The sequence below is a fragment of the Homarus americanus genome, unplaced genomic scaffold (genome assembly GCF_018991925.1).
Source record: "Homarus americanus isolate GMGI-L3 unplaced genomic scaffold, GMGI_Hamer_2.0 scaffold1024, whole genome shotgun sequence".
Taxonomy (NCBI): domain Eukaryota; kingdom Metazoa; phylum Arthropoda; class Malacostraca; order Decapoda; family Nephropidae; genus Homarus; species Homarus americanus.
Window position 1 is genome coordinate 1,580,605 of NW_024715228.1, and position 11,368 is coordinate 1,591,972.

The 11,368-nt window shown below is 40.9% G+C and overlaps 1 long non-coding RNA gene across 1 annotated transcript; it reads right to left on the bottom strand.

The window, feature by feature from the left end:
• Positions 1–1,980: 1,980 nt before the first annotated feature.
• LOC121855449 lies at positions 1,981–9,272 on the bottom strand. Its single transcript, XR_006086795.1, has 3 exons — positions 9,077–9,272; positions 3,445–4,369; positions 1,981–2,287 (listed from the first exon to the last, which is right to left on the bottom strand). It is a non-coding gene; the product is annotated as an uncharacterized LOC121855449 (long non-coding RNA).
• Positions 9,273–11,368: the final 2,096 nt, after the last annotated feature.

Below are 11,368 nucleotides of genomic sequence, written 5' to 3' on the forward strand. Positions count from 1 at the left end.
AATTTCATTTTTTTTATTACAGATCCTTAATCTGTATGCCAAAAACATCCTATCTGTACAGAGATTTTAAGCAATTTTTTTTTACCCCAAAAGTTACAAGGTGTATATAACTTTAACGCTTGAGGGGTTAAAAAATTATTTTGATAATTGTCTTGATAGTAACCTAGATTATTAAGTTTTGAAAATGAATTATGCTAATTTATATATATTTTAGTAATGGAGGGGCCTCTGATGGTGTACAGTATGTGACTGGAGACAGCACAAGGATGAGAGCCATTCCAGGGATGGCTAAGTTTATAAAAAGGGTGAACATAATTCATGCAAATTTACATATTATGGTGAAATTCTGCTTCATAATGTATTAAGAATAAAATGCTATAATAAAAAATAAATAAATAAAAATAATAATAATGATATTAGTAATAATAATAATAAAGACATACAAAAGAAAAAAAAGAGATCAAGAGTGAGAAACAATACAACTGTATATGTATGTTGTGTTGTCAGAGTAAGAGAAACAATTGAGACCCTGCAATTGTGTGTAAATGAGGCAGAAAGTCAGATCAGCAACCTGGGACTTGGTCACAATTTTTGTGGTGCTATATGACAGCAGGGTCTACCATTAGACAACACATTATGCTTCCAATATCTTCCCAGGCCGGTGCCTCCCTGTTTGGTAAGCAGCCTGTAGTGGACGTCTCCCCTACAAACTGCATAGCGGCGTCACCACCTGCTACCGTCTTCCCTAGCAACCAAGCGTATCCGCATTCCAATGCCGCCGTATCCTAGCAACCGAGCCAAAAGACCGGCGACTTCTCTGGTTTTCCCAACATGACTCATAGCGGCTGCTGGGTATATAAGCTCTGTCTCTCCATTGAGATTCATTCTGACCATTCTTCTTGAACAAGCAACACCTCCTCCTCCGGCGCTGCCTGGCTGCCCTAGCCTCTCCTCGCCTGCCTGGCGGTCCTCGCTCCCGCCAGCGAGCATGGCGATCCACCAGCTGTCCTCTGAGCTTCCTCACCAACCAACTCTCATTCTGCCCATTTTCCTGAACAAGCAACATCTCCTCCAGCAAGCTCCTAGCTGTCCAGCATTCATTCAACCAGGAGGCCAGCAACAGGCAACATCTTCTCTAACGAAGCTCCTGCACATCTACCTCCTTCAACATGCTACTCACCGAACGTCTTCTACTGAGCAGCTCCCCACCACACGGCATCTCCAGCACCAGACTGTCTATCATATAACTTATATATTATACAAGAAAACCACATTAGAGTTTCTTTCCATCCTGAGTGCTAGACAACATTAATATCCCGATACCCCTACAGGCCTACTACCTGAGGATAGTGAGGATAATTAAAGTTACTGTTTCGTGATATATTTTATTATTTATGTATTGTGTAAAAAATTTTTAACTACAATCTATGATAATAGTCTGTAGTAAAACTGAGCTAGTTCTAAGTACAGGAGGAAATGTTAACAAGAAGAATTAACATTATCACATTCAACAAGCCAGCTCATAGAATGTACAGGAGTCCTGAAAGAACATTTCATTAAAAAACATCTATGGTGTCTGAATCAGAGCTTAGTTACTATCTACAAGTACAGTATATAGTCATTCTTCTGTAAGAACACAGAAGCACAGGTCACTGACCCACATCGGGGCCTGGGGGCGAAAATGTAATAATAATAATAATAATAATAATAATAATAATAATAATAATAATAATTCAGATAAGTTAAATTAAAAAAAATAATAATATTAATGATAATAAAATAACAATAATAAAGAAATGCAAAAATGAAAAAAATAATCAAAAGTGAGAAACGATATAGGCTATGTACAGTACAGAACAGGTATGTTGTGTTGTCAATAGTAAGAGAAAAAAAATTAAACCTGCAATTGTGTGTAAATGAGGCAGTAAGTCAGATCAGCAACCTGGGACTTGGTCACAATTTTTGTGATGCCATATGGCATCAGGGTCTACCATTAGACAATACATTATGCTTCCAATATCTTCCCAGGCAGTAGTACCTCCCTGTTTGGTAGCCCCTGTCATACAGGCCATCGGCCTCCTAACCCCAGTCAATGGCCAAATCTAATTGTGGTGGCTGTTAGATAAATTGGGTAGGTAAATTATGAGCGTGGATAGCAGCCGAGGGGAGGGGGGGGGGGGTTGTTCATCGTGGGTTAGCATGTGAGTGGACAACACGAGGCAGCTTTGATGGGCCAAGCTGGTTCAGCGCCCAAGACACGTCACGCTTACCCACAGCTACGGGACCTCTGGAAAATTAAAAAAAATTAAAATTATTTAGATCGGTAGAACAACGAAGCCCCGATACCACACTTGTTGATGTTATTAGTAAGTGATTCACTTTTAGCACTTAATTCATATTCATTGTATTTTTTCATCACGGCGTGACCCAGTGACTTCATAACATAGTTGCCTCTTGTAGGAGCACTGACCCGGGACACCCAGGGTCGGATTTACCTACTTGTGGGCCCCAGGCCAAACTCATCAGTGGACCCCCAAATTTATAGAAATGTTTGCATGTTTCAATAATCAATATATATATATATATATATATATATATATATATATATATATATATATATATATATATATATATATATATATATATATATATATGCAAAGCCCTCACAGAGTACAGACTCTGTACTCACCCCTGAAGATGTGAATTACACGAAAGCGCTTGGGAACTTCGTGTTTTCTTCTTTCCTTGTGGTTATCAGCATATACCTAGATCACGCACCTACAGTGATTTATTTATATATATATATATATATATATATATATATATATATATATATATATATATATATATATATATATATATATATATTAAGGAAGCTCAACTAACACACAATCCCACTATTTTCAGAAAGGTCCCCAAATTTTACTACAGCGCCACCTGTTTCTGAGTAAGTGTACGACCTCAGAGAGAAAGAACATCTAGAGAAAGAATTGCGTACACTAAAAGTGTTACTCTTGGGTAACTCTTTGTCATAGCTCGAGCTTATATATATATATATATATATATATATATATATATATATATATATATATATATATATATATATATATATATATATATATATATATATATATATATATGTATATATATATGGCTGTATTACTTCTTACATTGCTAGGATAGTTTTTATTCTGCTCATGTCAGTCTGAAACACTTGAAAAACTATTTTGGAAGGAATGAGAAAGGAATAAGGGTTGATGCTCAGCAGAAATAATTTTTACCAATGCAGACTGTAAACTTGCAAATTCTAGGATGGAATAGTGACTTCCATATTCAAATAGAACCTATCATATTTATATAAAAAAAATCGTGCTATAAACACTATACATGAAATACATAACCCTTCCGACGACGCCTCTCAAGAAATAACAGTATGCTACTCACAGGACACAGCAGCGGCCCTCGAACAGGCAGCAGAACAAAGAAACTTTCAGTCGCTCATTGCAGAAGCCACAGGTGGCATCCGTCCCAGCAACCAGTAGCGATACGACCATCATTAACACCAGCTCACGCATCTTGCACGGCAAATACACGGACAATCCGAAGGGAGTGAAAGTACTATGGTTGAGATGGTACCCTTGTTTGAGAAGATACCGCCGTACCGATGTGAGAAATAATAATCAACTTGGGATATAATCTTCGACACCTTCGGTGGTACTATTATGTGAATCAAGAGTTCTCTTCATAATCTATGAAGCGTGTACATGTGGTGGGTTGTCATATCAATAATACATGTTAAGTATACAGCTGTATTGCTTTCCTCAGGGATCACTTTCGGTCCGTGGCACGTCAACACACCAATTTGTTTCGCGTGTGAAAGCGTGGGCGGTGTACTTCGAGACCAGGAAGTGGTATAAGAAAGCCTGAGCTGAACGGGATGTGCAAGACTTTCACCCTGTCAGATGACGGTGAAGTAATTTCCTGTTTGGGGAATTGTAAGCAGTAGTGGGTAGTTGAGGGTGGTATTTGATGTTTTGGTTGGTTGTGGGCGGCGGATGATGGTTGCGGAGTAGACAGATTGGGAGGCGAGACGGGAATGAATGCGATGAATGTGTCGGGAGCGACACGTAGTGAAGTTAAACCACGAAGGTTCTGGTGCCGCGACACAAATTGAGGCCTCGTGTTCATGTGGAGGACACTTCATTGACTGTAAGGAAATTTCACCATGGACATTGAAAAGTGGCGGTTTCGGGATTGTTTCCGACTTGGTCGCTGGAAGTTGTGATGGATTTCGGAGGCCACAAGAAGTCAGAAGACGAGGGGAGAGTTGGGGCTTGGGCCAGTGAGCTTTCAGGATGCGTGACACCGTCTGGGGAAAAGTCAGAAAGAGTTCTTATCAGGGAGGAGCACGAGAAAAATCATGAGAGCCGCCAGAGCCGATGAAGGTGTCTGTGAGGGAATTACTCCTTACAGAACCCAGGTTAGAACGACAACAATTTTCAGTTTACCTGATACAGAAGAGAAATATAATATAAAAATAGAAACAAATTATGCACGAGTACGTGCAAAAAATAAAATGCAACATGCTCACGGAGTCACCACTTTATAAATCATTGTAATCACCTGCCGGACTTTCTCTATTGCTGCGTTCATAGATATCTCACAGCAGAGCGACTGAATGAACAATAGAAAATCAAATTTTTGCCTTTCCAAATAAAAACATCGACAGCATTCGGTGAAGATACTTAGTGTACCTTCCTTGTATTATAATTATGTCACCTTCAGAATAGTGCAAAGGTTTGTACACTGGGAAACATACGCATAAAGTATTCAACTGAAACATGTAGCTTCCTTAGGATAAAACAAAACAAAACACGCAGATACGCAGATAGATACTGCATTTAATTCCATACGAACATTGAAACTGTGTAGTTGAATAAATCGACGATGTTTACCATCCATGGTCTGTGGAACACAAGTGTTGCGCCTCGTTTTCTTCCCCACCATGATACATCACATCACGAAGGAGGAAACTTATGGTCTCACGTGACGAGAATAACGAGGAACAAAGGTGGCGTTCCACACTTTCATATTCTGGGTATCCATTAGTGCTCCACGAGCAGCCACCCGTTGTGTGTTCTTGTTCCCTGCTGGGAAAAAATGACAGGAAAGAGCGTGGCGGCGGTCACAGGAGGAAAGTGTCTACTGTACTGGCATTGCTTTGTTGTTGATTTTTTTTGCAAAGTTAGTTGCTTGGATACAGACAATTGTACCAGACACCACACTTAGAGGAGTAATCGCGCGCGCGCAAACACACACACACACACACATATACATATATATGTGCTCCGAATTTGTATAACCAGACACGGGAACTTGTTAACAAGTTCTTGTTCTCCTCTGAACGCCATCCTTCGAACGTAATCTACTTTCGTTTGTCTCAACGAATAACGGAGAGTAATGTGTCCGCTGTTTACGATGTGTGTAAACACATGGCGCTGTAAGCGGGGTAAGTCATTTGTTTTGTGAAAAAACAAAACAATAAAACATCTTATTATGTTCATTTAAGAAAGTTCCCAAAGAGTATTGCATTTGAGCAGCCAGTGACCTTATGTGACTTTCACCCTGAGCACAGTGATCTTTGCCATTATTGTTTGATGTGTTTACTTGAAATACGTCAAACGTTGTTTTTTAATCCTGCAGCTGGCCTCTGTGTGAGCTAACAGTGGTCTGGAAAGGAGACTCTCCTAACTCCCACTCCCTATTAACACTAATATAAACTTCTTTGCCCAGTTCGCTGGATCCTTAAAGCCCCCCTAACATCTGGTTTTATGTCAAAATTCAAAAATGAAGTTTTCGTTCCACCAAGCTGAAAATTAAACTGGAAGGGTACGGGATTCGGAGAAATGTCCTAGCGTGGATCGAAGACTTTCTACATGACCGCAAGCAGTGTGTGGTGATTAATGGCACGAAATTGTCACGTGTACCCGTCACACGCAGGGTAACACAGGGCAGTGTATTGGGCCCGCTGTTGTTTGTTTGCTTCATAAATGACGTGCCTGACGCTGTACATTCCTTCGTACAAATGTTTGCGGATGACGCCGAATAATTTCGGGAAATTAGAAGCAAGCAGACTGTGAAGAGCTGCAGAACAGTCTCTGTGAGCTCCAAGAATGGTCGATGAAATGGCTGCTAAGATTCAATGTATTGAAGTGTAAGAGGATGCACCTGGGACGTACCAATGGTAAGGAGGTGTATCATGTCCCAACGGGACGAAGAAACTGCATAAATTGAGACAATGTGAAAAGGACCTTGGTGTGTATGTTGACAATGAGCCGAAGTTCTTGGGCCATTGCGAGAAGGTAAATCAGGCAACTAAATTATTAGGTCTTATAAAAAGGTCGGTTAGATATCTAGAATTCTAGACGGTCCGTCCCTCGTAACGATCTTCAAGAGTGAAGTGCTTCCCCATCTGGAGTACTGTCACCCTGTATGGTCCCCGAGATACGCTTGGGACTGTCAGTAGATTGGAAATGTCCAAAGGAGGGCCACCAGACTGGTGCCTGCACTACAACACCTCAACTATCCTGGGAGATTGGAGCGCCTGAACTTGCCTAGCTTATACTACAGACGGGCAAGGGGAGACCTACTTGAGGTGTATAAGCATCTCAAGGGGCACTACTCAGTCGATTGTCCTTACCTGGAGCTGGCGGATGCTCGCCCCACAAGGGGTCACAGCTCAAGATTGAAGAAGCAGCAAGTCCAGAAAACTGTTAAGGGTAACTTTTTCGGAGTGAGAGTTGTGAACTCTTGGAACAATCTACCAGAGTGTTGAGACGGCACCGAGTGTGAGCTCTTTCAAGACCAGACTTGACCAACACTGGAGCAGGTTCAGGTACATTCAGGAGCCGATGCAAGCCCAGTACTTGCCAACGGTGCGTAACAGAGACGTGACCGATCACCCAAGTGGCTAACGAGCCGATCATTGGTGGAGAGGATAAAAGTGACCGATCGCCCAAGCGGCTAACGAGCCGATCAGTGGTGAAGAGGACAAAAGAAAAGAAAAAATTACACGCACACACACAGTCACGTGTCCTCAACAGCTGAATTACACGCACACACAGTCACGTGTCCTCAACAGCTGGGCGCCCTTAGTCATGTTACTTTCGCTCTGTTATGAATTATTACGTCACTGACTCGTCCACTTTTCCCCTTCTGCTGTGTCACTGTTTTGTTTGATCTCCAGCTTCCCACGCAGAAGTTCCCCGAGCGTTGTAGAAGGCATCGGCAATAACAAAGCATGATGATTACTACAACAAACAGCTATAAGCCTTCTAGTGCTGTGGTTCACCCAAGGGATGTTGCGACAGTGTATACAGTATACATCTTAATGCTGAGTGAGGATGGGCTATCATGCAAGGAGAGAAGGAATGAATTCTTCATTTCGTACAGGGAAACGAAACCGAAACCATTGACTTAACAAGTGAACGCCCCACTGTCGGTTGGCTGGAGTTTGTTTGTCCGCTAATTAATAATTAAATTATCTTGGGCGAATTATTATAGTAATAATATATTTTTCATTAATAGTCATCATACAAGCTTACAATTGGTTTGACATGTATATTTTTATATATAAAATGCAGGTACTTGGGTTCATAGGTTGGATGGTTATGTGAGCAATGGGGGTTGGGTGTAAATGGGACTGCCCAGTATGGGCCAATTGGCCCGCTGCAGTTTCCTCCATTCTTATGTACAGTATACAGTTGAGCTTGTGTAGACAAAGCAGGTATATTGTGTACAAAGACCGTGCTGGTATACAATTTCCAATGTACAGTACCTAGACAGTACAGATATACAACAGCCGACAAAGCCAACAGATGGTTATTTTTGGAAGGCCGAAAAGATTAATCTCATCGATTTGACCCCAGTAATCTGAAGTACAGCTATAATATTCATCATTAACAATATGTGACTTGAATCTTGCTTTACTCTGTAAGTGAGGCACTTAGTTTGACAGTGCCTCATTATTCACGTTAGTTTTGTATTACTATAATACTTGTATGAACATATGAAAATGTCATTAAAAAAATAAATAGAGAGTTAAGAAGTACATAACAGACGGGCTCTATGATTTTTCATCATGTAATATACAGTACAGTACAGTAGTCGGGTAGCGGTTCAGTGTAACCGCAAAGTTGTGTACTGTGTAGTTTGTAGGGGAGATATCTACTACTACAATATCTCCCCTACACCTGTACTAATACTTATTGCCTGTACAAGTTAGTGTGATTGCTGAAGCTGTTTTATACATTATTAGCTTAATTTCTTTTGTTTTTTCATACAAACAATATGTGTTTCATGATAAACAGGACCTGGGTGATGGGTGTGCATGTTGAGAAGAACTCTCGAACCATTGTGAGAAGTTAAACGAACTACTAAGCTGGTAGGTTACACCAAGGTCGTTCAGATACAAACAATACTGTAGATGGTCCGTACCTTATAACGCTCTTCAAATGTGTTATCTTTTCTCGTTTGGAGCAGTCTCACTCCATATGCTCGAGATTGTTATTTGAGTGAAAATGTTCAAAAGAGGGCCACCACTGGTGCCTGTACCCCGGGACCTCAGGAACCCGGGGAGATTAGAACGCCTGCGGGTTCTTAAGTTATACTATAGATAGGCATGGGGTGACTGGCCTGATGTCTATAAGCACCTCAGAGGACATTACTAAATCGAGTTAGAAGCCACAAGTTCAAAAAATTGGGCAAACCTTTTTTGGAATGAGAGTTGTGTAACAATCTGCCAGTGTTGTGACGGCAGCGAGTGCTGAGCTCATTCAAGACTTGACACACTGGCGCAGGTACAGATACATTCTGGAGCCAGTACATGCCCAATACTTGCTAACAATGCGTAATACAAGTGACCGACTACCCAAGCGGCTTACAGGCCGATCAAGGTGAAAAGGATATATTACCTTAAGTAAAATAAACATTACAATGGTACTAAATAACATGCAAAAGATATTTTCAGGTTTTTATATAAAAAATATTAAGAGAAAATACGATGGGGGTGCCATACCTGTATATAAAAAGCGTATCCACTCGCCTTCACACTGCGATAGTTGAGCCACAACTGAGGCTACAATGGCACCGACCTAACAGGCGGTGGTCTAGAGGGCGGGGACCACATTTCCCTGTCGCTGTTGCTAGCTAGTCACTTTATGCCAGTTATTAATCGAAATGTAGCATAATTGTCAGAGATGTATGATTGTGCCGTACTATGACTGCATTGAGCCTCTGGTTATGACTAAAATTGCGACCCCTACTGTCATGGAGCTTTCTATTTGAAAGTGAAACCATATCCACAGCTCTCCACTTAGAACCCTCACTTGTTTGGTTGTTTCTAAACCATTAAAATTAATGTTAAGTGTATATGTGAGAAATTTTCTTGCGAGTCTTAAGCTTTTGTTTGCCAGCTTAAGCTGTGGAATCGAGAACTTAGGCTTCAAAATAGCCCTTGACCAAGACTATCAAGCACAGGATAGGGATCCTACACTATCTTTCTACACTCGGTATGGCAGCCTCTAGTTTAGTTGGCCAGAAGGTAAATAACACAAGATTTAAGCAAACACAGACCAGGGAGGATGATATCAGCATGTATAGGTCAAGAACTAGGCTAAAGTACAGTACAGTACTGTACAAAACACTCTTCGACCTGTGGGTCCTTGGGACAATCTTCCCACCAGGGTTATTAATTCACAAATTAACAAGTTGAGAGAAACATTACGATTCTCATGTAAGGATTGCAGAACAGGTGGCAGGAAATAATATATGTATAGATAATTAATGCAAACCCTGGTGTTTTATTGTTGTCTAATTTCTAATACAATATCACTCATACGCACACATGCTGGGTTACTGCTTGAAGATGAATCACTGGGCTTATTAGGAAAGTTGCTTATTATCAGATGCAGGGGTAAAGTGAAAGGCTTCAGTGGGACCCCTACATTACAAGGCCAAAGTAACGTATGTTGTGTCAGAGCAATATGGGGGACTCCCTCTCGGCTACCTCCCACTGCTGACCAAGCTTGCACCTGTCCGTTTGAATGTTTATGTTCCCAATACAGTACTTGGTAACAAAGGGACGGATGACATACTCGTCTATGAAACATTGTCAAGAATATTGTAGAGTCAATTTATAGAGGACATAATTTAATAATGGTTTTGTTTAATGATAACTTGAGACAAAAATAGGACGAATTTCTTCTGACACTCTTCTTGCATTTTATCCATAACCGAGATATTGTGAATTGCAAATATGAAAACTACTAGAAAAGGTACGATTGTATTTGTTTCCACCAACCAAATCTTGGGAATTTTATACAGTATTTGCAGTCCATAGTTTAGATGATTCTAAGGCACTTTTCTTCTATGATGTACTGTAATTAAACTACCAATAGACGTACGGCAAGTATTACTTTTTACTTTTATCCTCCACCACTGATCGGCTCGTTAGCTGCTTGGGCGATCGGTCACGTCTCTGTTACGCACCGTTGGCAAGTACTGGGCATGCACTGGCTCCTGAATGTACCTGAACCCGCTCCAGTGTTGGTCAAATTTGGTCTTGAAAGAGCTCACACTCGGTGCCGTCACAATACTTTCTGGTAGATTGTTCCAAGAGTTCACAATTCTCACTCTGAAAAAAATTGCCCTCACAGTTTTCTGGACTTGCTGCTTCTTCAATCTTGAGCTGTGACCCCTTGTGGGGCGAGCGCCCGTCAGCTCCGAGTAAGGACACTCGACTGAGTAGTGCCCCTCGAGATGTTTATATACCTCAATTAGGTCTCCCCTTGCCTGTCTGTAGTACAAGCTCGGCAAGTTCAGGCGCTCCAATCTCTCAGGGTAGCTGAGGTGCCGAAGTGCAGGCACCAGTTTGGTGGCCCTCCTTTGAACATTTTCAGCCAACTGACAGTCCCTAGCATATCTCGGGGACCAGACGGGGTGACAGTACTCCAGATGGGGAAGCACTTCACTCTTGAAGATCGTTACGAGGGACAGACCGTCTATATATCTGAACGACCTTCTTATAAGAACCAATAATTTATTTGCCTGTTTTACTTACTTATTGTAACATGACCCTCCAAATGTAAACAATGATATGCATAAATATTCAGGTTTAGAGCAGTGAAAAACAAAATATTTCCATGCAAATCTTGATATTTTTTGTAATCAGGTGACTGTTAAAAGTTTATAAAGTTCTGTACAGTACTCTCAAGGATGTGTAAATGGATGTTACACATGTAATATCAATGGAAAAAACTTTTAAAAGTTGGTCATTTTCTTGGATTATAACCACCAATAATTGCCAACT